This window comes from Haemaphysalis longicornis, unplaced genomic scaffold (genome assembly GCF_048455015.1).
Source record: "Haemaphysalis longicornis isolate Haplotype H1 unplaced genomic scaffold, Haemaphysalis longicornis Haplotype H1 scaffold_4, whole genome shotgun sequence".
NCBI classification, from domain to species: Eukaryota; Metazoa; Arthropoda; class Arachnida; order Ixodida; family Ixodidae; genus Haemaphysalis; species Haemaphysalis longicornis.
In genome coordinates this window covers 102,534,256-102,561,108 of record NW_027526361.1, presented here as the reverse complement: position 1 = coordinate 102,561,108, position 26,853 = coordinate 102,534,256, and the positions used below count along the sequence as shown (strand labels likewise).

General features: G+C 48.3%; 1 pseudogene across 1 annotated transcript in view; it reads left to right on the top strand.

Moving 5' to 3' along the window:
• Window positions 1–25,240, top strand: part of LOC144179199 (uncharacterized) — a 78,647-nt pseudogene extending 53,407 nt beyond the window's left edge. The window contains exon 6 of the transcript XR_013324182.1: window positions 22,623–25,240. The product of XR_013324182.1 is annotated as an uncharacterized LOC144179199 (transcript). The remainder of the gene's footprint in view (window positions 1–22,622) is intronic.
• Window positions 25,241–26,853: the final 1,613 nt, after the last annotated feature.

Genomic DNA, 26,853 nt, shown 5'->3' with positions numbered 1-26,853 from the left:
GAAATAGTAAGTAAATGCACTAAAAGGAATTAACGAAATTACAAATTGTCATGTTACAGGTAGTACAAATTGTTATGAAGAAACACAAGCTTCTCCACACGAGCTGGCTTCAGGCTCTCTCGCCGTGATGTCACAGTGTTTCCCAAAGTGGAAAACATGCGTTCACTTGGCACCTCTGTGGCAGGGATGGGAAGATACCGCAAGCAGTTTTGGCAATACCAGGGTAGAGTGCAGCTCCATGCTCTTTCCAGTATATCAAAGGGTCCTCCTTCCTTGGCATCACGGGCTCATTCAGATACTTCCGTACCTCCTGACTGTAAGGTCTCGGGTTATTTCTCGGGCTTTTTTACGACACCAGCAGTTCAGCAGTTTCCCAGACTGCTTGCAGGCTTTTCTTAGGACTGGTTGGGGGTTTGGACAGTTTTTGCCTTTCAAACTGCTCTGAAGGAGAGTCCACGCGACCATATCGGACACTAACTTCTGCTGCAAGCAGCTCAACAGCCCGTATCTGGTCAAAAGAATCGATGCAGAAAATAGACTTAAACCTTGGGTTACACAGTGTCGCAAGCATCAGTTCCTTTTGCTTCAAGCTCTAAATAAGCAAGTTTTTGCTGAACAGACCGGCTTCATTTTCAATGTCACAGCTAGTGTCCCTTCAGAATTCGCTCTGTTCCATAGAGAAAAGGAACGACCATTGAAATCGTACCATACTTCTGGCCTCTCAAATCTGCAGTCGCATCCACAATGGGCTGCAGGACCTGCACCAGGCTTGCTGCAACATTCCACTTGCTTGGTGAAAGGCAGCTCACACTAGTTTCTGATGCTGCCATTTCAAGGGACACGGCATCTTTCAGCTCTGCCAAACGGCTCAACATGGCATGTTCGCTGTTCCAGCGTGTGTCGACATCTTGAATGAGACTTGCATTTGGCAGCTCCATGCGCTTCTGGCAATCTTTGAGTCTCCGAGTTGCCGGAGCACTATGCTTGTAGTGTCCCACTATGGCTCGTACCTTTTTGCAGAGCAGAGACACAGCAGGTGTCTCTTCTTTGGCGTTTCTCACTGCCAGCTGAAAAGTATGTCCCAAGCACTGCAGAGGGGTCCAATCCATTTGGCGTGCGGCTGCGCGAATATTGTGGTCATTGTCTGTGACGACATACGCAGGCACGTTGCTGAGGTGGAGACCAGTTCTCGGTGATTTTTTTTTCCATTTTTAGTACCCTAAAGGCCCTTCCGGGCATTACATAGGGGGGGAATAACAAAAGCACACGGTACACTCATGTGCCAAGAAAAAATACAGATGGTAAATATCTGTTTAGATTGAATTTAAACAAAATGTTACAATGGAACAAAAAACTCTGCGTGCAAAATACAGTGCAGTTTAAAAATAGTAGATCACCATAATAACAAGCAAACAACACAAAGTTAACCACAAAAATAAGATTACATAGGTTCTACCAATTTGGTCAAGCAGGTCTTGATGTTGGCCTTCTGGCAAGTGAGTGCACGCGAGAGTAAATGCCTTGATTGTGAAACTCCGCATCATGTAGTTGCATGTCAAAGAGATGTGACTTTGATTGGTCCTAGAGGTCGACATGTCAGTGGGGAACGTGATCGACTCCACTGAGTTTACCATGTTTGAAGCGATTTCAACTTTGAGTGAGTCAACTGTGCTTTGGCACTGCTCTGGAATTACTGTTCTTGAAAATGTTGCCCTGTGTGGGATCTTGTTCTGGGGCTGCAGGTGATGCATCAAGTCTTGAAATCCTTTGTTCTCGACGAACTCGTACGGCTGCAGATCCTTCGCGATTATGCGTGCGATGAACATGGTGGTCTGTTTTTTAGCACTCTCTGACAAGAGGCCTTTTCCCTTAGTCATGCCTAGCAAGGTTTGTTGGTCTGTGCCTTAGGCTGCTGGTTGGCATTGGCTGAATCTTGAATCTCCAAGTAGTGAGTGGGGTGTTTGCTCTTCAAGTGATTCAAGAGCAGGCTTGTCGTGCTTGCTGGCATCTTGAGCATGGAGCCGCATTTCTTGCAGATAGCAGTGCACGGACTTTCCTTCTGAAGAAATTTCCAAATTACACTTCTTTTTTTCACCGTAGCAATAGCCCGGCATGTGTACGTTACACAGGAGAAGAATCGCGTGTGTGCGACGACCATGGTGGCGACCGTCAGATTGGCTATGGATAGGCGTCGAGGAAGGGTCTAGGACAGGTGATGATAGTGTGTTACAACAAAGCCACAATCACAGAAATTTAACAAGTCTATAATTTTACACTATTTTGCAGCTGCACAGTCATGTGATAAAATTAATTTCAGTCGTTACAAAAAAAAACGATATTTTACGGCCGACCATCAAAGGGAGAAGATGCAGTGTCATTGAGTTAAATTCAAAGAGGATCGGTTGGCCGATGTCGATGATCGAAGCAATGATCCGATGAGATGATCGCTGAAACGATGGCTCACTGGCTCGTTGGCCGACAGCACATAGCCGATGACGGTCTACTCCAAGGAAACTCAAAATGTACAATACGTACACTTTATCTCATGATCGGATACAAGAGGTCGCGCAAGGCCTGCGTCAAGCGCCTCCATCGTCTCTTCTCATCGGGTGGTCACAAAAGCGTCAAGCGCTTCCGTCAGCCCGCTCGTCAGGTGGACACAAAAGCGCGGCGAATAACGAAGACGCCCCTGCGGTTTCTCCTTACGCCTCTCACATGCAAGTCAGCTCAGCCGGCGTGAAAACAAACACCATACAGGTAGACAAGCTAACCCCCAGTGAAAGATATCTAGTTGCCGGGCGGTTTTAAATAATAAGTGAGGGGCCCGAACTTAACAATTGCGATCACAAAACGACACTGTTGTAGTACCAGCGATTTTCGCCCGCAAATTTCTCATTTTGTGCCAACTACAACGCATCATATTTGTTTCCAACGCGGCAACGCACCCCATTATTACAAAAGCCTGCATGTGAGGAACGTTTTCTGCACGCTGGAGACACTGTGTCGCTCCTTCTTTTTGTGTATGCGAGTGACACAAAAAAAGCGAGGAACTATGCAATTACATGTTGGCAATGAAAAGTCTGTACGGGCGAAAAGGAGGAATATGTCCAAACATCAAAGACAACTTTCCTGGCCAGAAACGGGTCGCTGGCAATTGTTTGACCAAAAACTTTCGACATTAGGGTCAGTAAGGCCCACACTAATCTAGCCGCAACTTTGGCAGCGTTCTGAATATTGGCCGTCGAATTATTCACAAGTACAAATGCTGGGTATTAGAAAGTCGAATCAAATAATTCAGGCAGGAAATGTTCGATTCGAATTCGAAAATCGAATATTCGGACACCCCTACTATTTATAGCCCACCAGCCCTGTGCCTCGCACGCGAGAGATAATGCCGACATAGTCGACTTTGGTTTCGGTTTCAGTTTTTTCACAATGACATTGACACCGAAAAGTGGTTGCATATATAAGGAAAGTCATGTTGCCCTCCTTCTTCAGAATGGTTGGCTTCTGTTTCAACGAAACATTCACTAAATGGCAAAAATAAACCCCGGGATGAATTCGCATCCATTTATGTCGAAGTAATTTAGTGCTGTCTGCTCCTCCTAAGCGACGCCATATTGTTTCAAAGACACAGGATGCTTTTTCACTCCTTGAATGTTTCTAACTAAACCTTAAAATTTTTTGTGCAGTAAACTGACAACCAAGAACCTCAATGGCCCGAAGTTCTACCCTTCAGACAGAAATGCCTAAAAAGAGAAAAGAAGTCCCCCCCCCCACATTTTAGAGACCTCTCAAGTTTTTCATCTCCACCTTCATATCTTCCCGCTATGCAGTACAGTGGAATCTCGATGATACGAATCTCGCGGGACCGCGAAAAATATTCGTATCATCCGGAATTCGTGTGAGCCAACACAGACCAAAAAATTGAGCACAAAAAAAAGTTCATTTATTTCTTTGCTTACTTTTGCGTGAAGAAATCCGTGATGGTTTTCTGCCTTTTTTTTACTTCTATGTCGCCGAGCAGTCCTTTCTGGAGCGCGTAAAACTTGGCGCTCGTCTCCTCACTCACGGCGCCAAAGCTCACTGCACGCCGCAACACGTCAAGGGCATGCAGTGTTTCGCTCGTCGATGGTGGTGCTTCACTTCCACCGCAGTCCTCGCTGTCACTGTCCGACTGCTGCTCCAGCTCCTCCTGCATCTCGTCGACGATGTCTTCGATCGTCCGGGTACCGCAAGTGGCGAGGTCATCGTCGACGGTGATGAAATCGTGCGACGAGCATTCCACGCCGAGCTCGTCCCACTCTTCAATAGCCGGTGGCTCTTCTGGCTCTGGAGACACTGTCATTGCGGGGCTGAAAAAGCCACACTTGCGGAAGCAGTTTGCGATTGTGTCCGCAGTAACTCAGTCCCACGACATGGCAAGGAAGTGCACAGCGTCCAGCAGACTGATCTGAAGGTCTTCGTCCTTGCGATTAATTTTCGCCCGCAACCATTGCACCAGCATGCCTTTGAAGTGATGCTTTATGTTTTTTATGATTCCAGCATCAAGTGGTTGCAGGCGGCTGGTGGTGTTAGCCGGTAAAAATACCACTTTCACATGAGGCAGAACTACCTCTTTCGGGTGAGCAGAGCACTGGTCAATGAACAGCAAAACCTTTCTATTTTTACTCGCCATCTTGCAATCCAACAGTTAAATTTCGCCTCTCCATCTTCTTGCCGAACTGATGGAGACGAAATAGTGATGCTCTTTTGATGCGCGAGCCTAGAGGACGATCTCGACTCGCTCCGATGACCGACGACCGATGCTTGGAGCGGGTGAGGGATGAGGACTGCCTTCCTTGCTGGATATTAGGTTTATTTACACTATTTACATTACTCCAAGTTTACATCAGGTCAGAGTGACGGTTACATTGTCACTCTGACAGCAGCAGCCTGTTCGGCCGAGATCTATGCTGAACTAGATCCCCTCTCGACCGACCCTCGACAAAACCCAACACTCCGGTTTTGATACCAAAAACCCCGCCTCCAAGAAGGGGGGCGTTCAAGAAAGAGAGAAAAACCTTTCAAAACAATTAATACAAACCATTGATTGGCCACAGAAACCAGCCAATCACACACATGTCCCCACCTGCGGTCACGTGGCCCAACACTCTCTCTTATGCACTCGTAGTGCGTTTCCCACGCACGCTGTTGCACCCGATAAGCAAATACCCGACATCTGCGGCCTAAAGTGGACACAACATTATGTTCAGCGGGCGGCCTATGCTCAAAAGCCAGTCGACGGCTTACAGCGGTCTTTGCGGGACCAACATCCTCCCGCGACGCCGTGCGTCTGCGGCGGGACAATGAGGGTTGCTAATCCCCTCCCAGACGAAGGGCACCGCCGCCTGCCGCCAGTCCCACCGGAAGACGCGCTTCAGGCCCACTCGGTCGTCAACAACCAACGCCGCCGCCGGAGTCGAAGATTCTCAAAAACTTACACCGCGCGCCTTTCCGACACTATGAGACACACCATCATTCAGCTTCCCGTCAGCTGGTCATGCCGAATGACCCAGCCACCTCCGACGCGACAGAGATACTCAGGCTAATCGCCCCCGTCTTTTGACACACAAAAGGACGGGCACAAAACATGCTCTCCGCGTCTCCGAACTTGGCGTCCGTGCGGCTACATGAAAGGGACACAGGATAGCAGCTACCAGTGGAGGTGACGCGGATACGTGAGTTCCCGGCGGCTTTAATTAATTACATGCGGAGCCCGAACTTAACACCAACTGCGTGAGAAATTCCCTGAAGAATTCGCCGGTCATCCACGCCTTTTTGTTCGCCTTGTACACGCAAGGCAAACTACCCGCATTTTTAAAGCATCTCGGCTTTTGCGACCGCCCGATGACTGTTAGCTTCAGCTTCTTCGACCCGTCGGCGTTACAGCAGAAGAGCACAGTTACTTTCTGCTTGCTGTTTTGTCCACCTTGACAAGCTTCGCCTCTGAAGCGCAAGCTTTTGTTGGGTTGCAAATTAAAAAAAAGTCCCGCCTCATCTGTGTTAAACACGTCTCGTGCTTCGTACTCCGACAGAAGCGCCGGCAAAGTGTCGGTCACCCAGTTGCTCACCACCGAGTCGTCCACCTTCTTCCCTTTGCCACACACGGTTTTGTACACAAGGCCGTGCCGCTGCTTGAAACGGTGAACCCACCCGCCGGAGGCCTGAAAGTTCTCAATTCCAAGCAAAAGGGCGACGTCGTCGGCTTTCTCCCGGAGCACTTTCCCGTCGATGTTTACTCCAGCCGCAGTTATTTCCTTGAACCACATCAGGAGAATGTCTTCGAGCTTGACATGCTGGGCTGTTTTGGCCTGCTTGACGTTCACGCCGAAGAGCTGCACGTTTTTCAAAATGGCGTCCCGTTGCCCAACAATGGTGCACAACGTCGACAGTGGCAGGCCGAGCTCTTTTGCCAAGTCGCTGCGCTTCCTTTTAGGCTCCCTGTCGACTCTATTCAAAATCTCCAGCTTCTCCTTGAATGAAAGGGCTTTCCTTTTGCGCTACATAGCTGAGGCTCCTTTGTCCTCTTCCGAGACTGGTAAAGTCGTCTAAACAAGGGTTATCTACCCTGTTCTGGTTGGACACAAAAAGCTTCTGCAACAACACGTGCTTCGAAATGTCTGCTTTTCACTAGGTATTTTTGCATTTCTGAGGTTAGGTATTTTTGCATTTCTTAGGTCGGGTGCACAGCGCTGGTTTGCGCCTGTTGGTAGGACACGGAAAAGAATGGTAGTGGTAAAACAAGGACAAGCAAGTAGCCACACACAAGGCGCTAACTTCCAACAGTTTTATTTGCAGACAACTTCATATACAGTGTAGACCGCTTATAGTGCATGCAGTGGGAGCTGCAAAAATCCGCACTTAAACAAGGCATGTGTGAGTCCAACCATATCGCAGGCTACATTTCAATAATTTTTTGCTGATCATTACATGAACGAACGCTCTTTATTTTGTCTTTTTTTTTTTTTTTTTTTTTTTGCATAAGGCACTGCTAAACGGTTTCCAAACCACGAGCGCGGCTTTAGCTTATAGTTTGTGTTTATGTTTTGAGGGATCTGTGTCTCTTAGCGTCTATGCCGCTGAGAGGGTAGCAGCCCAGCTTATGCCGGCGAGACAACGTTGTAAGAAGGCAAGCCCGATTTCTGTTTAATCTGCGCCTTGTGTTCGTGACGCTGAAGGTGGTCGCTTATCAGGGCAACTTAGAGGTAGGGGAAACCTCCGGCGTTGCGGCACGGCTCGCTATCTCCAGGTGTTAAAAAAGGACAAAGGGTGGTTGTTTATTTGCACAAGGCTCTGATCACAACAGCTTACCGCGCCGGGGCGGCTCACTATCTTCAGCGGTGTGCTGAGAGTAAGGGCAGTTGTGGTTATCACACGAGTGCTAAACACAGGAACCAAGGGTGTCCTTTTTATTTTTTTAATTTTTCGTATCTAAGTTATAGGAGAGAAAAGGATTTTTTTTTTCTTCTTTTTTCCAAATCTAAAACGATGCCCCAGCTATACTGGTTGATCAGTGGACCCGTCAAAAAACCGCACTATAAACGGTATTGTGCTTCGGGCAACCGCATTATAAGCGGTATGCTTATGCATTGAGCTCTATGGGAGGCCTACCGGCATCCAGGAAAACCCCCTTTACGTTATGATTGGTCTATGCTCTATGTATACATAAAAACTGGTTGACGTCAACAATAATGTGAAGGACAGCGCAGGGGGCTGGTTGGCGTCACACTGCAAGCAACGCGGTTGCAAACCATTGTTCGAGAAGTGCGCAATTGTAGCCAAACACAACAGTCGGCTCACATGCAAGATATTGTAGGGTCATTTGATAGTGAATGGGGAAGACGACTCTGGCCTTATGAAAGAAAGAGCGTGTTTTTCTTTAATTGAATGTGACACAAATAAATATGCATAAAGACGTGTGTAGGAATACTTCTTTTGTCGTCGTAGGTTTTTGAAATAACCCAAAAGAAGCACTTCGTTGGTTCGTTCGCTAACTGTCTATTCTCACTTCTCGTCAGAGCCAATTCGAGCAGTCGCCGGAGCAATGCTCGTCCGTGGGCCCCTCCGAGTCGTTCTCGTTGCTTTCTCCCACTTCGGCGGCCACCAGGAGCCAGGCCCCCTCCCTTGCTTCCCGGAATTCTCCGAGCGGCCCCCTCCCTCCAGTCGTGGTGTCCCGTTACGGCCAGAGGCGCCACACAATGGCTTTTCCTTTTTGGCGCCCGGCCGTTCTGTCGTCCCTCTGTTCTCTCTCTCCACAACTGGACGGAGGGTCTGCGCACAGTTCTAACACTCCCCCCCCCCCGGAATGAGACAGGGCTCATTCTACGCTATGTTATTTCCAAAGGGAACAGGCGGTGAATCGGTTGCCTTACTGTTTTTCCCTGCGGCTTCGCAAGAGTGGATTTTGCCGTCTCGGCCGGGAAGCACTGCTGTCCCGATGCCAGTCTTCCTCAGCAGCCGCGGGCGGTCCTCCCATATTAACACCACGTCGCCGACCCGAGGGATCCCTCCTTTCGTTTTCTTCAAGGCGTAGGCCGAATGAAGCTGCCCCAAGTACTCTTTTCACCACACATTCCAGAGAAGCTGCAGGATCTGCTTTCGTTTCTGCCAGAGCAGTCGACAAGGCGTAGGCCGAACGAAGCTGCCCCAAGTACTCTTTTTACCACACATTCCAGAGCAGCTGCAGGATCTGCTTTCATTTCTGCTAGAGCAGTCAAAGCGAGGTCGCAGAGCTTTCCACGAATTTTTCCTCGTACAGTGGCAGTGTGATTAGGCGTCTTCCGGCCAAGAAGCTGGCTGGTGTGAGGAGGGCACCATCGTTAGGGTCGTTGTAAGTGTAAGTGAGGGGCCTGGAACTTATGACTGCTTCAACCTCGGTGAGCACCGTTGACAGCTCGACAAAACCAAGCGTCTGCCGGCCGATGGTCTTCTTTAGGGCCAGTTTGACGCTTCGAACCACATTCTCTCATAGAACCCTCCCCACCACGGCACTCGTTCAGCAATAAACCTCCATTAGTGCCAGAGTTGGAGAAGTAGCTCTGGGAATCGGGGTGCTGCAGGGCCTTCCAAAGATTGCCCATGTCTCTAGAGGCGCGTTTGAAAGTCAAAGCATTGTCCGAGTAAACTACCCGACATAATTCCCTCCACGACATAAAGCGAAGAAAGGCATGCATGAAAGTTCCTGTGCTGGTGTCTGTAACGAGTTCCAAATGCACTGCACGCATCACTGCACAGGTAAACAACACTATATACATTTTCACTGCCTTGTCCTTCTCGTTCACAAAAAGGAGGCCGGCAAAGTCAATGCCGACAACCTCAAAGGGCTCTGCTTGAGCGCTCTGTCCGGGGGGGAAGGAGTCCGGTGTCTGCCTCGATGTGGGAAGCACTGTACCACCGGCACACAGCACAAGATCGCACCACACTTTTCACGAGTTGACGTCCACGAACAATCCAGTGTTTTTGCCCTTACTCTGAACGTTGACAGGAAACCAAGTGGGTCGTACAGCCGAGCGCTTGTCTGTAGGACGAAGCGTTTCGTGTTTCTTTGCACCGCAGAAAATTCGATGACAGAATCTGGAGCAAAGGTTAGAAGGTCTTCGTTAGGTAACCATGTAAAGCCGAGAACCTTTAGCAGGTTGGCGGGTTGACCAAGAGGTACTTCGTTGAGGCTGTCCTGCACGAAAAGTTCTCTCATTTGGTTGTTGTTAGGCCCCCACTTGTGCAGGCCTTGCATCGATGCTGCAGCGAAAATGCGGTTAACCTCGCCGTACACCTTTACCGCTTCCTCTTTGCTGGAGGTGCTGCACAGCACGTCATCGACGTAGATGCAGTTTTTCAGCATCTTCGTTGTTTCTGTCTATTGCTGCTCCATTTTCTAAAGGTGGCACTGCAGCGTTGCCGTCAAAAGGAAAGGGCTTGACGTTGTCCCGAACGGCACTCAAGTCATCCTGAATGCAGTGATTTCCGGCAAGGGCTTGCCATTTTCGGGCTTACGAGTAAACCACAAAAATCTAAGTGCATCGCGGTCTTCAGGGGCGACACTTATCTGCAGAAACGCCTTTTCCGCATCAGCGACGAGTGCGACTGGGTGGCTTCGGAAATTTAGTAGCAGGCGCACGAGGTCTGGATTTAGATTTGGCCCACTGTCCAAGTTGTCGTTCAGCGAGTTTGCGTCCGTACTGTGCGATGACGCGTCGAACACGATTCTAAGCTTGGTTGTCGTGCTGTTATCTCGGAGAACAGGTTGGTGCGGCATGTAATAGCATACCTGCCAGGTTTCCCGAATTTTCCGGGAGACTCCCGAATTTTCATGGTTTTGTATGGTTGTACGACCGAAACAAAAATCTCCCGAAAACGCACCCGTCTTCGGCTTAATCCTTTTCCCAGTATGGCCAAAATGCGCCGGAGGTATACCTGACAATCCAACCTGACACCAGTTCGCATCATTATCAGTGAAGTGCTTAAAAAGCGAAGTCGGCCATGCGCAGACGGTGAACCTGTTCGTCCCATTGTTAGTTTACTGTTTATAAAAATGCAGCGCTGCCGCCGCTTTCATTTACGCACGAGCACGGCCGTTCTAAAGATTTAGCAAGTCTCCAGTGGTGTAGCTTGTTGTTAGTTTAGACGAAACAACAAAACAGTTCAGTTCCTGCTGTTTTGTATTGCGCTTGCAGTACTATTTCCAGGACTTCATGAAAAGGGTGGCGTTAGCAACGTCGAACATTTAAGTGGTGTAGCTTGTTGGTAGTATGGACAAAGAAACAGTTCATTTCCTGCTATCTTGTAAGTAAATAAAAAAAATGTGTGGAAAGTTACCCATTCTGTTGTTGCTAATACCCCCCCCCCCCGCCTTCCCCCGCCACCGGTAAGATCTCCCTAATGCCATTCCGGCAAACCTGGCAGGTATGTAATAGGTATGCTGATTGCCGTTGTGTGGATCAGTGGGTGCTTCCTCTGCTACGCCATCGTCAATCAGTCGCCGCATCTCGGTGTCATACGTTTCCATGAGTTTCGGGGCCCTGTTGAGCCTTTTTGTGAGGGAACGAAATCATTTCTCTGCTACCGCGTGCTTGTCCGCCAGCTCTGCGTCATCCTTCCACGGCAGCTGCACCTGGTAGCGGCCATTAACCGTCTCAAGGTTGTTCTTGAATTCGTCCTTAACCTGACAGTTCGACGGGTTTCGTGTTGTTTCCGACACACCGACACCCTCTAGCTCCCAAAACTGCCTCAAAATTGGCGCTGTTTCTTGGTCGGCTACTGTCGTACGTAGGACGACCGCATAGGCACAGTTTACCAACTGACATGTTGTCGAAGTTTGACCCTGAATTGCCCAACCAAATCTTGTCTCCACTGCCATGAGTTTGTTTTGCAGCTTTCTTACAGAGCCCATAATGTACTCCCAATAATACTCAGAGCCAACAAGGATTCAGGTGCTCGCGTTCGTTAGTACTGTTGTGTCCTCACTCAGTGGGCAGCGAAGTTCTTCTAGAGACCTGCGAATTTTGTCGTCAGGGCAGGGAATTTGTTGCGCGCAGATTGAGGGTGTTTCCAGCGCCTCAATTACCCATTCCGTGTTTGCATTATGCCTGCTGATGAGGCGAACCTCAACCACCCGGAATGTTCGTGCGTCGCATTGCCCTCCAAAGACTCCTATTGAGAGCTTTTCCGTGCCGAGCAGCCGACAGCTGAGTCTCTGAGACAGCTCCTCTGTTATAAACGATCGTTGGCGGCCGCTGTCGAAAAGAATTCTTGTGAGACTCTTTGCGCTCTGTCCACTGCTCCACGCTGTCACAGTCGGCATGAGTACGGATGGGAGATCGGTTGTGTTCTCGGATGCATGCAGAGAGATGGGAACGTTAAACACCTCCTTCACCTTCGTTTCTTCGCCATGCGCATGCATTTTCCTCAAGAACTCCCGGTCGCACATCGTCGTTGCGTGCCGTCGTTTGCAAGCTTTGCATTCGATGCTTGCCCTTCAACGGCTTGCAAGGTGTCCGCGCTTGGTGCACCAGAAACACCCGCCTTTCGATGTTTGGATGGCCTTCTTTTCTCTCAGGTCTATTTTTGCGTTGCAGTCGGGAGTGTCCACTCGCTTGTCCTTGTTTTCTTAGCGTTTCCATTATTTAGCACAGTTACTACCTTTTAGTGCGTCTTGAAACTTATGGCATAAGCCAGCTCGGAAAGGTTTTTGAACTTTCAGAGCTAAGAAATAAGTAGCATTGTTGAACCCTTCTCGTTTTGGAGACTTCACACCGAGCAGTTGGCCAGTGTTTTCTCTCTGTATGCTGGGGTTTCTTCCTCTACCTATTTCTGGCGCAATCATTGAAAGGGCATTTTCTATGCTGAGAATCATCAGTCGAAAGGAGGGTGCTCCTATCAGCGACAAGAACCACGTAATGTATGCCAGCGTGTATTACAACAAGGGTAAATGTAAATGCTTTGTCTTTGACTATTTGTGCTTGTGTACATATATGCGTGTCTGCCATTCAAACCTTTGAGACAATAAAAATTTGCTCCGAGCGTTCTGAGGTCTTTGTGTTCAGATACCAATTCACCGATGATTGGGATTATTCAAAATGGAGCGGAATACGATCAGAATTTCAGAAAATTGGAAACTCTGAAAAATACCGAAATTACGCTAAAAAATGAACTCCGAAAAACTACCACCGAATTTTGCCAAAAACGAACTCCGAAAACTCGGAGCCCTATGTATAATGCACTACCCTGGTAAGATTGTGCGCTGTTGAAACGTGTAATTTTTGCAAAAGAATGACACCTGCATGCTACTGCACAACCATGCGTGAGAGACAGTGTGTGCCATACTTAACAGCGTGTACCTGAAGAATATATCGCTATCTTTATTTCAACATACACTGGCCCCACCTTTTTTAGAGCCACACGAGGGCAAGAAATACTAACTGAATATGTCAGGTCGTGTGGGGGGGACTTCATTTGTAAGGGCCACTCTTTGTTTCGGCATTGGGTCAGCCTTCGTTGGTAATGATTGCAGGCTGACCTCCCTAGCATTGGGTGTTTTAATTGAACAAAAGCAGTCAACATGTAACTAGTCCTCAAGTTGTGGGTCAGTAATAAAATCGCAATAATAATTACGGTCGTAAAGTATTTTTAGGGGCGAAGCCCCTTAGGGGCTGGGGCTGTTGGCATCTCCTGTCATCGTCGTCGTCGTTGTGATCATCGTTCATGTCATGTTGTCACAGTACTAAAACACTGGGAAATTCGTTTCCGTCTCGCACTGTAGTGCTTGCATGTAACACATGCTTAAAAAACACTGGGACACTCATTTACGCCTCACACTAGAGAGCTTCGTGCTTCGTGACCTTTACGGTGAAGCTGTGTACCTCTACCTCCCAACGGTTCCATTCCTGTTGGCAAAAACGCCAAGAAGCCAAGAATACACTTATGCACGGCATGCTTCACCCATCACCAGGTTTCACGTCAGTGGCGACGGCCCAGGATTTCTTTGCTTGTTCTTACCCTTTTTTTTGTGTGTGTGTGTGTGTTGCTGCTGTAGCATTTTGGCAAAAGGCAACTTTGAGTGGTAGTCGACGCAGAACTGTGGCTGGTTTTAATTTAGTCCCACCAGGTGCTTTGCTGTTCAGAAGTTCTGGACAAGGGGGCGACAGCTTGCTGTCTTTTCTGATTCATATCAGGCTGTTGGGTAATCTGATAGCTGGGCAAGTTATCTACACCGAACTTGATGAACACTGCCGAGATCCTTGGTCTAGTGAAACTAGGAGGACAGGTGTGGTGTGGAAAAACAATGCCACGCACTGTTGTTTTTCAGTCTTTCGACTTTTTTTTTTTTTTTTTTTTTCATTGTCTTATCGGGTGCATGTGTGTAGAAGTTGGGCAAAGGGCAGGAACAGCCGCAATGAGGTGATGTCAACTTGTCGAATCGATTGCCATTTCTGGGTGATCCTATTTCTGACACCAGCAATGTGGCCCGAAAACTCCCAAGATTTTGAAATTTTCGGGTAGGCATGAACTTAGCAGATTTCAAGGCAAAGCATGGTGTGAAAGAAAATTTTTTCTGCCTGAGAGCACTGCATAGGTCATTCCTGAACAAGCTTTGGCTCCAAAGTTTCTGCAGCCCTTTGAAAGACCAGCTGCCGAGCCATCAAGAAAGAGGAGGCCTTGTATGCATTGCTAGGCGGTGTCCAGCCTGATCGAGACTGCGCGGAGCAACTCCTGGGACGCCAGACACCCTCCTCTTTGGTGATCAACCTTTTCTGCTCCTCCTGCCTCGCTGCTGGCGCACTGTCACCGTGTTTGTCAGTGGAAGGGTTCTCAATGTTTCCCCGTCGCAAAATTCATGTCCCTCCTTGATTGTTTTTTTCGCCGCTCGCCTTTTTTGGAGCGAACAAAGACTTGCCAGCGTAGCAAAAGAGTCTTTTCGTCTCCATTGCCGCACATGGGTTGGCCATGGCCATGTAGTTTGGGGAGAGGGGTAGGCGAGAGCGCCGCAGCCAGCGGAAAAGTTTTTCTTTCCTCCATGCAGCGAAAGTCCCCACCCTCTGGATTCTTGGGAGATGCAGGGCCCCAAGGACTGTGTGCTTGGTGCAGCATGGGGTGCGCGGGGAGAATGGAGTGCGAACTGGCGGTGGCCGGATGGGTGGTTGGTACGCAGCATCGGCCCTTGAGGGCTGTGTTGGGGCACCTGTGGGACGACAGCAGTGAACTCTGCACCCCCCAAAGATCGCTTCAAGGAAGTGGAAGTGCGCAGTCGAAGTTCACCCAAATTGCTTCACTAACGAACGGCACCCCACCACCCCATGCGTCACTCCAGCGAGACCGTCAGCCGGACTGCAGCTAAGCCGTTCTCCCCTTCTCCACTCTTCCTTGAACTCTCTCTAATTGCCTTTTCTATTGTCGTGCTTCCTTAAAGGGGCACTGACACAAAAATTTAGCATCTTGTTTTTTTCGTTGCGATAAGTAGCTAGTGACCTACTTATAACCTGTAGAAACCTCATTTGCTTCAGCGTGCTACGGTTGTTTAATTAGAGGGATTTTAAATGCGGCCAGCCGCAGTTTCGGTTTCAGCGAGTGCCGCGAAACGATGGATTTTGTGGATTTTGTGTGAACAAAGCTGACCACGTGACCGTCGGAGGGATATCACAGAGCAGAGCCGCCGTAGCACTGTCGAATCCGCATCGACGGCAGTTTCTGCGAATGCCCCCACGTACTGATCTCGTGAGGCGCTTAATTAAAAAGCGACCGTGGATGTGACACAGGCGCTGCGAGTGCAAATGCTACCGCGGCTAAAGAACGACGCGCGACGCTCGAGGCGGTGGGTGGCAAGACGCGCGCTGGGAGCAGCCGGCCGGTCTGCCTACAGGTCCGCCTACAGGTGTGTTCGGCTCAGCACTGCGGCGGATATTCGAGTGCCGCTCTCGTAAGCGGTGCAGATGACAATTTTTAATGCAACCCGCCATCGCATCATTAACTCCTTTCTCATTTAAGCCACTATGGTCGGGACTTGGGGACAATTTCGGGCAGCGGTAACAAGCTATCACTCGAGCTACCTGCGCCGGCCTGGGCCACTTCGCGGCCGTGGCCGCCGCCTGCACAGCGACCGTGCGGCTAGCTCAGTGGGCTTTTCGTGCCTCCGGCGCGTTTTCGCATCCAATGGTAATAAACAGTAATAGAAACAGAGTGCCTGGAATCGCTGTAGAACTTTGGTCGCGGCCAGCTGCCCGATTAGCTGACGAAATCACGGCGCCTCCGCCGCCAACGATCGGGTCGTTCGTTCTCGAGAGCAGAAGCTCCGCCCTCCGGCCCTCCGATTGAAGCGGCGAGCCGGGCGAGCCCGCGTAAAACGCCGGTAGTGCGGAAGCGGCAAACACAAACTCGTGACGTGTTTGGATGTTGTTTATTTACAATTGCGCGTGGTCCTCTGCTGGCTGCTCGGTTGCGTTTCGCACACTTCAAAATTGATTTTAAATATGTTCTAGGCTGTATTCGCCGCTGATATTTTGCAGACGATGTATATGTGTTCCCACCAATATATCTCCGACATTATCTCGCCTACAAAATTTTGTGTCAGTGCCCCTTTAAGTGGACGGCACGGACTTCTACATCCCCCATCTTTTAGTGCACCGTGTTGTGTGTGTCCCTCGCGGGCCTTTGTTGGCAGTTGGGGGAAGCCCCCAGCCCCGCCTATTGTACACCTTACTACCCCCTTCTTACTGTCGCCTCCTCCTTGGGCTTGTAACAGCGAGTGGCGTTTTGCGTTGTCTTCAATGTACTGTGTGTCGGTCTGATGTCAGCTCTAACCCCAACGTGGTGTCAACTGAGGGGCGGTGCACATTGCGTGCGTTTCGTGCCCCGCGAGGGTATTTCTTGTCTGGTGTATGAAAGTAATTGTGCTTGTTTGTCTTGACTCATGCCTCACGACAGTGGCTGATCAGGTGTGAACCCATTGCTGGTTAGCCAGTCCGAACGACCTCTTCTAATCGGCAAGCAGGGGTGGCGTTGTTTGTCGCCCCTCCCATTTTGGGCGTTGGCCTCGGATGGTGCTGTGGCTGGTGACATAGTCCTTAATCACATTAATTAAGCTTCCCTCTTTCCATCGGCCACTAAACCAAATCGGATTCGTGACACCCCCTCCCTTCCTGTGCAGGCCGTTCCTCCTCAAATGGGTGCAGGCAGCAGCACGGCCCCCCACCGCATGATCAGCTGCTTTGCTGCAAGCAGTGCAGCTACGTGAGACTGCACTCGAATAGTCTGAAGAGGCACCAGTGCGCTCACACGGGCGAGCGCCTTCAACCAGTGCAGCCACTGTGGCAGGACATTCGTTCACAAGTGCAACCTGCTCACCCACCTGTGCATGCACACGGACGAGCGTCCCTTGTGTTGCCACCTTTGCCCCTTGGCATTCACCCAGGACACCACCTTGGTCAACCACCTGCGCACCCACTCAAGCGAGAGGCCGTGTCTGCCCTGAGGCCTCCACTCATGGCCTCCAGCAGAAGAGACATGAGGAGAGGGTGCATAACGAGCGCCAGTAATTCATGGTGTAGAAGGAGCCCGGCCACGTGTGTGCCCAAACGCACGCCCCAGCAAGATCAGAAAGGAGCAAGCTCTTTTTGTGGATTGTTACAAAGCAGGCCAACTCCATGCAGCGGAAAACCAGCGAAGAAGTGGATGGCGATGCTGTCGGCGTTGGAAAAAAGTGGCTGTTCACTGAGTATCTCTCCGAGCTGGATATGTGGTGTCCAGCATTCTTCGCCAGCCACCTGGCAAGTATTTTTGAAAACGCAAGAAAAATAAATATCAGCACCATCCTGAAAAAAAAAAAATGCATGGAACAATCGTCTGCTCGGAGCCCACAGCGCCAAGTGGAAGTAAATAGCCGTTATTGGCTGCAGCCTCAAAGTACGCTGCTTCGCGTCTGGTGGCAACAAACACCAGCCACCGGACTCTATCTCGGGCAGAGAACCACTAAATGGGCACTTTTTCATTGCCCATGGCCATGCAGCTGCTGCCAAATGTCGTGTATTCCACTTCGTCGCCGGTTTTTCGCTGCATGGAGGTTGGTCTTTGTGCCGTGTGTCAGAAAGGGGGGGGGGGGTACTCAGAGTGAGAGCCCATCTTATAGAATCGCTCCAAGAGAAAATTTCCTCCTTTGTAATCCCCATCATCATCATGTCGTGGCCTCACTAGCCAGGTGACTATTACTCCCTGGGACCGTGGAAACGGTCATTGCGTGTTGGACCTGTGGCAGACAGTGACATCCTGTGTTGGTCACCAGCATCTCGTGATAAGTGCCTACTTGAACGTGTGCAGCAACTTTCCAATTGCACACAAGCAAGAAGACACTCAACTTTTTTAAATGTTGGCGTCGTGATGCGTCACTGTTCATACGCATGCAAGCGTGCACACTGTGTGTATGTCTCGTGTAATTTTCCACTGTGATGGTGCCTTTTGTGGGTAAGCAGCAGTTGATGTTCAGTACTTGTCGCATGCTCTTTTTCTGCAGATAAATTTAAGGGGAAGTTAGAAACATTCAGAGAGTGAACTGATATCATACTCTGGTTTTACATATCACTAGACGATAATTTCATCCCCTACTTTTTCAGTATGCTTTGTTTCCATGTATGATACTTTCTAAATGTTAACTCTTTCGTTACCGCGGGAAATTGACCAATTTTGAAGGGTCTAACAAAACATTTTTTTCGTGCTATACATTTTGGTTAGGCACACATTGCAGTGACATAAAATGCAGATTATTCCACGCGCTTTCCAACGACACCAGTTTTAATAATGTTTTCCTAAATATAGATTGCGAAAAAAATTATCGAATTCGAAATTTTTGTCCACGCGTCGTAGAAAATAAGAAAAAGTAATTTGTGTATAATAAACGACCAGTAGTAGAAAAAATTTAGAATATACATTTTGTAGGTAGACATTTCAAAAACCCGCCGTAGAAAAAAAATTGAGTTGCGCAGTACAATTTGTAAGATATAAAAGAAAATGATAGCCCGCGTGGTGCCCGTGCCATGTGGTGAAGCCCAACCACTATTTCAAATTTTGCTATTTTGGATGGTTCTCTAAAAGAAATCTGGTGGTTTGACATTATTAAAGGCTCAAATTAGCCTCCACGTGATGTAAAAACACCTTGTCAATGATTATGACCGGCACAATATTGAAGGCAAGCAAGCGATGTGAAAAAATCCGCTTGGAGTTGAGAACCAAACTCTTTGGTAGATGCTTGTTGACGTTCTGATGATCACTTATCAGTCAGAACTTTCATTTGCGGTTTAATATCATGTTCTGACTCACTAATGTAGCCCTGCTTGCAGGAATAACGTACGATGCGCTCGAATCATGCCCAGCAAGCTTTCACCAAGCCGCCGTCGGGCTGTAAAGCGAGTTCAGCACTACGAGCCTACTACATTTCAGCGCCACCTAACAATTTTGAAAAGAAATAAATACAAGGCTGTTGGAGACTTTGCCAGAACAGATAGTTGTACTAAGTAGCGACACTAGACCTCCGGAAATACCCTCGTATGAAACCGAAACTGGCCGGTGAACAGCTGGCGGTGCTCAAGGCCAATTGGAAGCGTTCTCGTCTGAACTGATACCCGATGACTTGGTGTTATCGTTTGACTTTGAGCGGAAGCTCTTATCGCAGAAACAAGGCGTAGATAAAGTGGAAGCACGAGCGGCATGCTCGTTTTGAGGAGCAGTAGCGGGCAACGGAAGCGCCATGGCAAATGAGCTTGTAGTTGGGTAACTGCGTAGTAGTGCCAAATATGAATTTCGCAATGCAAAAACGAAACCGAAACTGCTGGAAACTGGTTGAAAATGGCAGGCACACTCGCTAGACATGCGGGGGACCATCAGAAATAAGCTTCGGGAGAATAAAGCTGCCCTTTGTCCGAACCAAAGATCATTAGTGAATAGCTGGGGCCATTTTCAAGTAATTATCACCCCTTAACGCTGCCGGATTACAAAGCTAACCGCATTATTTGGTATTTGTATTGCCAGGAGCCTTTTGACAAAAAAAAATATTATGGTAATGCAGCCTAACCACGGTCTGCGTCCTTTTTCCTCAAGTGTAGCAGCCACGCCCCCTTCCTCAAAAACACACGCACCTCAGCTCGCAAAAAACGTCGTCGAAAATCTCAATGTCGCCGGAGCGGGAACATTTAAACTGATTCTAAAAGGGCAGCGCCTAGACTAACCACTGGCCGCATTAGGTGTAGGAGAAACGACTACAACATGTTGAAATAGGCAATATAAATCATCGATCACCGGTGATCGATTTGAATAGGCGTGGTAACGAAAGAGTTAAACCTTAGTGGACAGTTGGTGTCAGTTCATGCGTGTGTTTTTTCGCACTCTAAGTGTTTCTAGTTGAACCTTTTCTTTGTACAGTGAATCAGCCTCAGCGGCTGCAATTGTAAATCTTATCCAGAGTAAAGGATACAAAGAGGCTCCCAGTAGCTACCTACCTGGCATAGTGTAATCGTTGCTGTAAACAATTTAGCATGTCTTTTATTTCGTGGCTTTTGAGCATTTGACAGGATGCAAAAAAAAACGTTATTTTGAAGCTGCCATAGCAACACCTAATTGAAAAGTAACTTTTAATCTTGTAAGAGTTCCACGCAGGTGACTGCTGTGAATCGTTTCATGCGTTTTTAGCAACAATGAGGTAGGGATGTGGTGGCTGTGCAATCTTGTAATCGTATTTTTGAAATTCAAAGTTCTATTAAGAATGATGATCCTGCAAGTGTCTTAAGACAGCAAAGTAATCAAGCGCTGCAGCAATTTCCCCCCGTAATCACCACTGCCGTCTGCCTAATGCTTTAAATGCAAGTTTGGTTCATTTTAAAGATTGCCTCGTTAGAATCATACTGACACCACTTTTAATGCACACTTCGCTCAAATAAGCTGTATGATTAGGAAAATGGGGAATGGCCATGTGACCCACCAGCTCATTTACCACAACAGGACCTATGATGTCATACGCCAGCTGTGCGGTTGGCTGAGGCCGGCAAAAGCAAATGGAAATTAATCAGGGCTTTTATAAGCTTGCCAAATGAGCTATTTGTGCCTAAATGTAATGCATATTCATTTTACAGCAGTAAGAATGGTGCGGTAAACAATGAAAGTTACGAAAATACACGTAAGCATAGAAGTACCAATGTGCGCTGCTGTAGGTACTGGGCGCACTATGCTTGTTTTAGCTCCACAGCACTCCGCCGCTTTGGAGTTGTCTTACACGACACTGGCCGACTGGCTTAAGCGACATTGTCCTACGTGACCCTGTTTGCCGAGGATACCCCGTGTTTCACAAAGCGATTACTTTCTACCGTAACAAAACCAAGCCAAGTGCAAACACGGTCAGAAACAAAGCAACGGCAGGCAACGGTCCGCAGCTGACTATGGTAGTGCCGTCTGGGAGGATGGACTGTAAGCAAGGCTGCAGAGCGTAATGACACACTGGAAGTTCGTTTGAGTACCCTCGTGACTTCATGGCGGACGTCACAAAAACACGGTTTCGTGGAAGAATCAATATTTTAACCTAAACTGATTAATTTCTCAGTGAATATGGTATCGTTTGCTGCCGGACAACCGCTGGGGGCACTATAAAACACGAAATCTTTCGAATAAAACAAACTTGTAGTTTGTCTACCTGGCCCATTTAAAGAAACCCTGAAGCCAGTGATTTAGCACTGTCTAGCCACTTTACCAGATTGAATATTTGAATTCATAAGCCATGTAGAATGCTTTAGTGGTCAATTTGCATGCATTCTTTTAGAATTAAAAGCACGCATCGAAGTGCTGTTTTCTTCGTACTACCCTTGCCCACCGAATTGCTGGCAGTGTCTCTGACAACACTGGCAAGTCGTCAGGGGCTGAACTTACTAGACTGCTAGCATGCATACTATCTGTGCACAAAAAAACAATAAATTACAGGGACACATCATGATGTATTGAACGTGAAAGTACCATTGTTATGTTAAGCTTTAGAACAGTCTGAATGACAAATTAATAATATCTAGCGTACAGAGTTGAACCTTCAGGTTGTGCCCAAGAACGAAGAGTGGTGGCACCAGGAGAGGGGAAGCTTATTGTTGACTATTAGACGGTAACTGGCTGAAGGAGAAAATTTATTTTATGAGTCATTTTACCAAGCCCGGCCGATTGCTCTCCATCGGTGTGCCATCGGAGCACATCCATCTGGGCTATACATCAATATGGTGTTTGTGAGCAGCCATTTACAGTCGCTTGGCGCTACCAAGTCAGCTGATGTGAATGTTCTGTGGACAGCAAAGCACCTTCTGTGATTATCACTCCCAGTACTCCCCAGGCTATGCATGAGCTTAGATGAGGTCCAATTAAAGTACGTTCTTCGCATGGCAGGTCGCTCATATTTCAGCCAAAGTATTCTGTTGATCGACCAGATTTTAGGGGAAATCCCCAAGGTGGAGTAAGTTTCTGTGAAGGAAAGTTTGACATCCACATAAATGCAGCCATACGGCTACAAAGGAAAGCTATACAGCTTTCTCAGAAACTTCGTAGTTGAAAAAAAAAAAAAATTCGTCGTCCAGGATTCGAACCCGGGACCACTGCTTAACCGGGACCGATTAAGCAATGGTTCCGGGTTCAAATCCTGGACCAGGATGAATTGTTTTTTCAACTGCGAAGTTTCCGAGAAAGCTGTATAGCTTTCCTTTGTAGCCGTATGGCTGCATTTAGGTGGATGTCAAACTTTCCTTCACAGTATTCTGTTGAGTAAAGGAAGCGAACTGTGCACTAATAACGTGCAGGAGGAAAAGCAAGCACAAATAGACCGGAACTCCTGTTGGCGCAGTTTCAGGCAGGGTGCGCACGAGCACTGCGAAGGCGGGAAATTTGAAATACGTTGGACAAACCCTCTGTTGAATTCATCAGTAGAGGAATGAGACAGGGCGGCAAAGAGCATGGTGCGTGGTAACAGGTAGGAGTGAGTAGATAATGGCGCTACAGCCAATTATGGCGAATTGCTGGTTTGCACTTCCGGCAGCTTTCACATTGAGTAGAACGGCTTTAATTTTCTTTCCCTCTCGCAGGCCCTTCCCCCTCATCGAATGGCCACAGGGTGCGGCACGGCCCTCTGCCTGGTCGTCGGCTGCTATGCTGCCAGCAGTGCAGCTTCAAGGCACCACACCAGAGCCTGCTGGAAATCCACCAGCGCATACACACGGGCGAGCGCCCCCACCAGTGCAGCCACTGCGGCAAGGCCTTTGTGCAGAAGGGCCACCTGGACACCCACCTGCGCATCCACACGGGCGAGCGCCCCTTCCGTTGCCACCTGTGCCCCAGGACCTTTGCCCAGAAAAACACTTTGGTCAGCCACGTGCGCACCCACACGGGAGAGAAGCCCTTCCACTGCCGCTTCTGTCCCGAGGCCTTCACACACCGCATCCAACAAAAGACGCACGAGAAGAAGGTGCACAACCATTGTGTGAAGGCGAACACTCGCCCAAAGTGATTGAAGGAGGTTATGGTTTCTGTGGCAATTGTTGTGCTGCAAGCGATATACGTGGCATAGCAAGAGCGGAGGGGGGGGGGGGGGGGGGGCAGCTTATAAAGAGGGCAAATCGCCACTTGCTAGCGCAGAAAGTGTGATTGTTGGTGAGAGCTATGGCAGGAAGTGGCGGCGGCCCGCACTGGTTGCAAGTGGGTTGTGGCGACAGCCGGACCACTAGCGTGTAGAGTGCCTACTCGAGCGCATGCTGGAGCTTTGCAGACTGACACAAAAAGCACCCCTCTTGAAGAGGGGAACTTGCAATGTATCGCGATTTAGATGTGTGCAAATGCACACAGTCTGTGTAAGTAAGCCAGTGCAACCCCTGATTGTTGTTCCAGCCAGCCTAGTTGAACACGAGAAGACAAGAAAAACAAACAACCCATGAGACCCGAGTCCTGAACGTCTTCCAACAGGCTTACCTAGTGGGGCTGAAATTCTATCTAACACTCGAGGCCCAAACAGGAGCTCCCCTGACTGGGAAATGCTGCATAACTTGAACATGTTCAAGTGGCGACATAAAATGATTAAGGACACAAGGGCTCTGCTCCTCATGCTGACACCCTGTACCACTGCCCATACTGCAAGGACTCCACAGCAGGGCATTCAGCACCTCATATTGGGGCCTCCACTTGAAAGTGCCATCCTGCAAAGAGTGACAATGCCTGTGAATCCCAGCTGCACCAAGAAGGTTTTTCTCTTTCGGAGGGAATTTGTGGAAGAAATGGGCATAGCCCAGTTTAGTGTAGAAGATACGCCTAGAGTAGCCTGTACAAACTCTCGCATTCATTGGACCGCTGGCTGCTCCGTTCCCAATAAATATATATGTACATACATGTTTGCGTGTCACCCAAGTTGAGCACTTGATGCTAGACTGTGCAAGCGACAAGCCTCGTGCCCTGAGAAGCGATTCCTGCTTTGTGAGTTTGGTTCATTAGAGCCAACATATCGATGGCGCATACCACTCTGGAAGATTGGCAAAGTTGGACTTGCATATCATTGTGAAAGTATTATTAGTAACATCTTTATTGGATGTAGGGAGGCCAAGTTGGATAACATTGGGGGGCAGCTAGTGGTTACGGAGTTATTTCACTGTTTGGGCTTCATGTGAGAAGTGGGACCATTGTCGATTTTGATTACACTGCTATAGGGTGCGGCCACACTTGATAGAATAAAGTGGTGTGGAATGTAGAATGCTGTTGTCTAATGAAGTGCATTCTTACCTGAGGAACTAACAGATGGCGCCATGCGGCCAAGCTGAGTGCATAGACAACAGGACCCGACCCACGGTGCATGAAAACCACTGGTGGGAATAGCCCCCAACGCGGGGTCCCACAAATTAAATTCCTCTCTATCTCCATACCTGCCAGGTTTCCCGAATTTTCCGGGAGACTCCCGAATTTTCATGGTTTTGTATGGTTGTACGACCGAAACAAAAATCTCCCGAAAACGCACCCGTCTTCGGCTTAATCCTTTTCCCAGTATGGCCAAAATGCGCCGGAGGTATACCTGACAATCCAACCTGACACCAGTTCGCATCGTTATCAGTGAGGTGCATAAAAAGCGTAGTCGGCCATGCGCAGACAGTAAACCTGTTCGTCCCATTGTTAGTTTACTGTTTATAGAAACGCAGCGCCGCCGCAACTTTCATTTACGCACGAGCACGGCCATTCTGAAGGTTTAGCAAGTCTCCAGTGGCGTAGCTTGTTGTTAGTTTAGACGAAACAACAAAACAGTTCAGTTCCTGCTGTTTTGTATTGTGCTTGCAGTATGTACTATTTCCAGGACTTTCTGAAAAGGGTGGCGTTAGCGATGTCGAACATTTAAGTGGTGTACCTTGTTGGTAGTTTGGGCGAAGAAACGGTTCATTTCTTGCTATCTTGTAAGTAAATTAAAAAATGTGTGTAAAGTTACCCATTCTGTTGTTTCCCCCCCCCCGGGTAACATCTCCCTAATGCCATCCCGGCAAATCTGGCAGGTATGTATCTCAATTCATCGGCGTACAGTGAACCTTGAGCGAACGACGGCATTGAGTTACGACCACGCCGTGTCGGCCACTTCTCTTTCTTTTCTGTGCTTCAGCCATGTAGTCGCTTGTATTTGATATCTCTTCCTATGTTGTAATAAACTCAATTAACCCAGTATCATCAAAGTCCAGTGTTCAATACTAGAACCCAAAATGAAACATGTGATTCAGGTGGTTCTGCCTTTGTTAGGATGGATGTTTGATGTTGGGGGACACTTGAGCAGTTCCAAATGAGATGGTGGTGGTTGGCTTGTGTGGAAAGCTTTTGGTATGGGCATCTTGGTAGAAGATGAAAGGAAAACTAAAGGGTCTCAGCTAGGAGTGTAGGCTGCATTGGCTGTTTGCTTATTAAAGCGAAGCTTTCTTGGTCACACTGTGGTGGTGTTATAACCGAATGCACTGCAGGAAAGCCAACTTTACACAATTGGGGTGCTTATGATGGTGACAAAACCGTAAAAAACGCTTTCCTTGGTCAGAATCGAGCTTGGGTACCTAAAGTTATGAAGCCGTTTACTGATTGTGCCATTCCGACATGATAGAAGCAGCTGGATTTTGGATTTTTAAAGTTCGACTGAGGTGGCATGGGAGAAATCTGCAAGTTCACCCACATTCTCAATTACCTTTCCAGAACTTTGGAGTGTATTAAGGCCAGATAGTCTTGAAGGGGTGGCATCTTGGCATTGTTGCTTTTTAGCTTGCTCAAAGTAGAGGAGGTGCACCTGGGGGTAGTGTGTGAGATGTCGTTTCCATGGAACCAGCGCAGAGGGAGCAATTAACCTCCCCTGTGGTGCAGCATATGGAACCCAATTCCCAGTGCAGACCATAGAGTTGAGGATGTTGGTTGAATTTTAATGACACAAGGACAACTGGGCCAAACAGCGCCAAAAAAATTATTGTATCTGGTACTCGCTCCGTTGAAGGAGGCCAGTATATACAGGGTTTATACAAAATAAAATCGATTTTCGCTATGGGAAAATAGCGGCTAATTTGGACGTGCGAGCCAGTGCAAGTTGATGTTGCAACGATGTAACCACCTGGGGTATGCAGAGCGAAACATGCGTTTGGGATTTACGGTAGGAAGGAGCTAAATGGTGCAGCAGACGATCAGAAAATAAATACACCTAGGAATAAGCTATACTCGGTGACAACTTAAGAACGGCACCGGAAGTTGCCGCTGTGCCTTATCACCGTAGCCGGATGTTTCTCCGCGCGGCGCAACTAGGGCGTTACTGGGAATATTTTGAACATAGCATGAGCTGTTCCCGTGATTTTTTGGACTTAATATGCTTATAAACGACTCCAGTGACGACAAACAAACTGCGTGAGGCAAGGAAGACAATATCACGCATTCATAGCAAACCCCTTTCAAAACGCGCGCGCACTGACGTCACGGGTCCAGCGCTTTGGCGGAGTGATGCACTATATGAGGTGGTGCCGTTCTTGAGTTATAACCGAGTTATAGCAGACAATTAGAAAATCCGGTTTTCGGGCTCGAACATACAAATCAGCCGCCATTTTCCCACAGGCGAAAATCGTTTTTATTTATTTCCACGATAAACAGGTAAGTATTGTCGTAGTTCCCGGTGTCAAACAAAATAGACCACACAATGCGACCTTCGTGTGAAGTTTGAGCGCAAACAGAGCGGCGGTTCAATCAGGAAAAATCTTTAAAGTGTTCCAATTATCGTCGCAACACACTGTATATGGTTAATAATCTGGTGGACGAGAGGGTTTGTGGAGGATTATT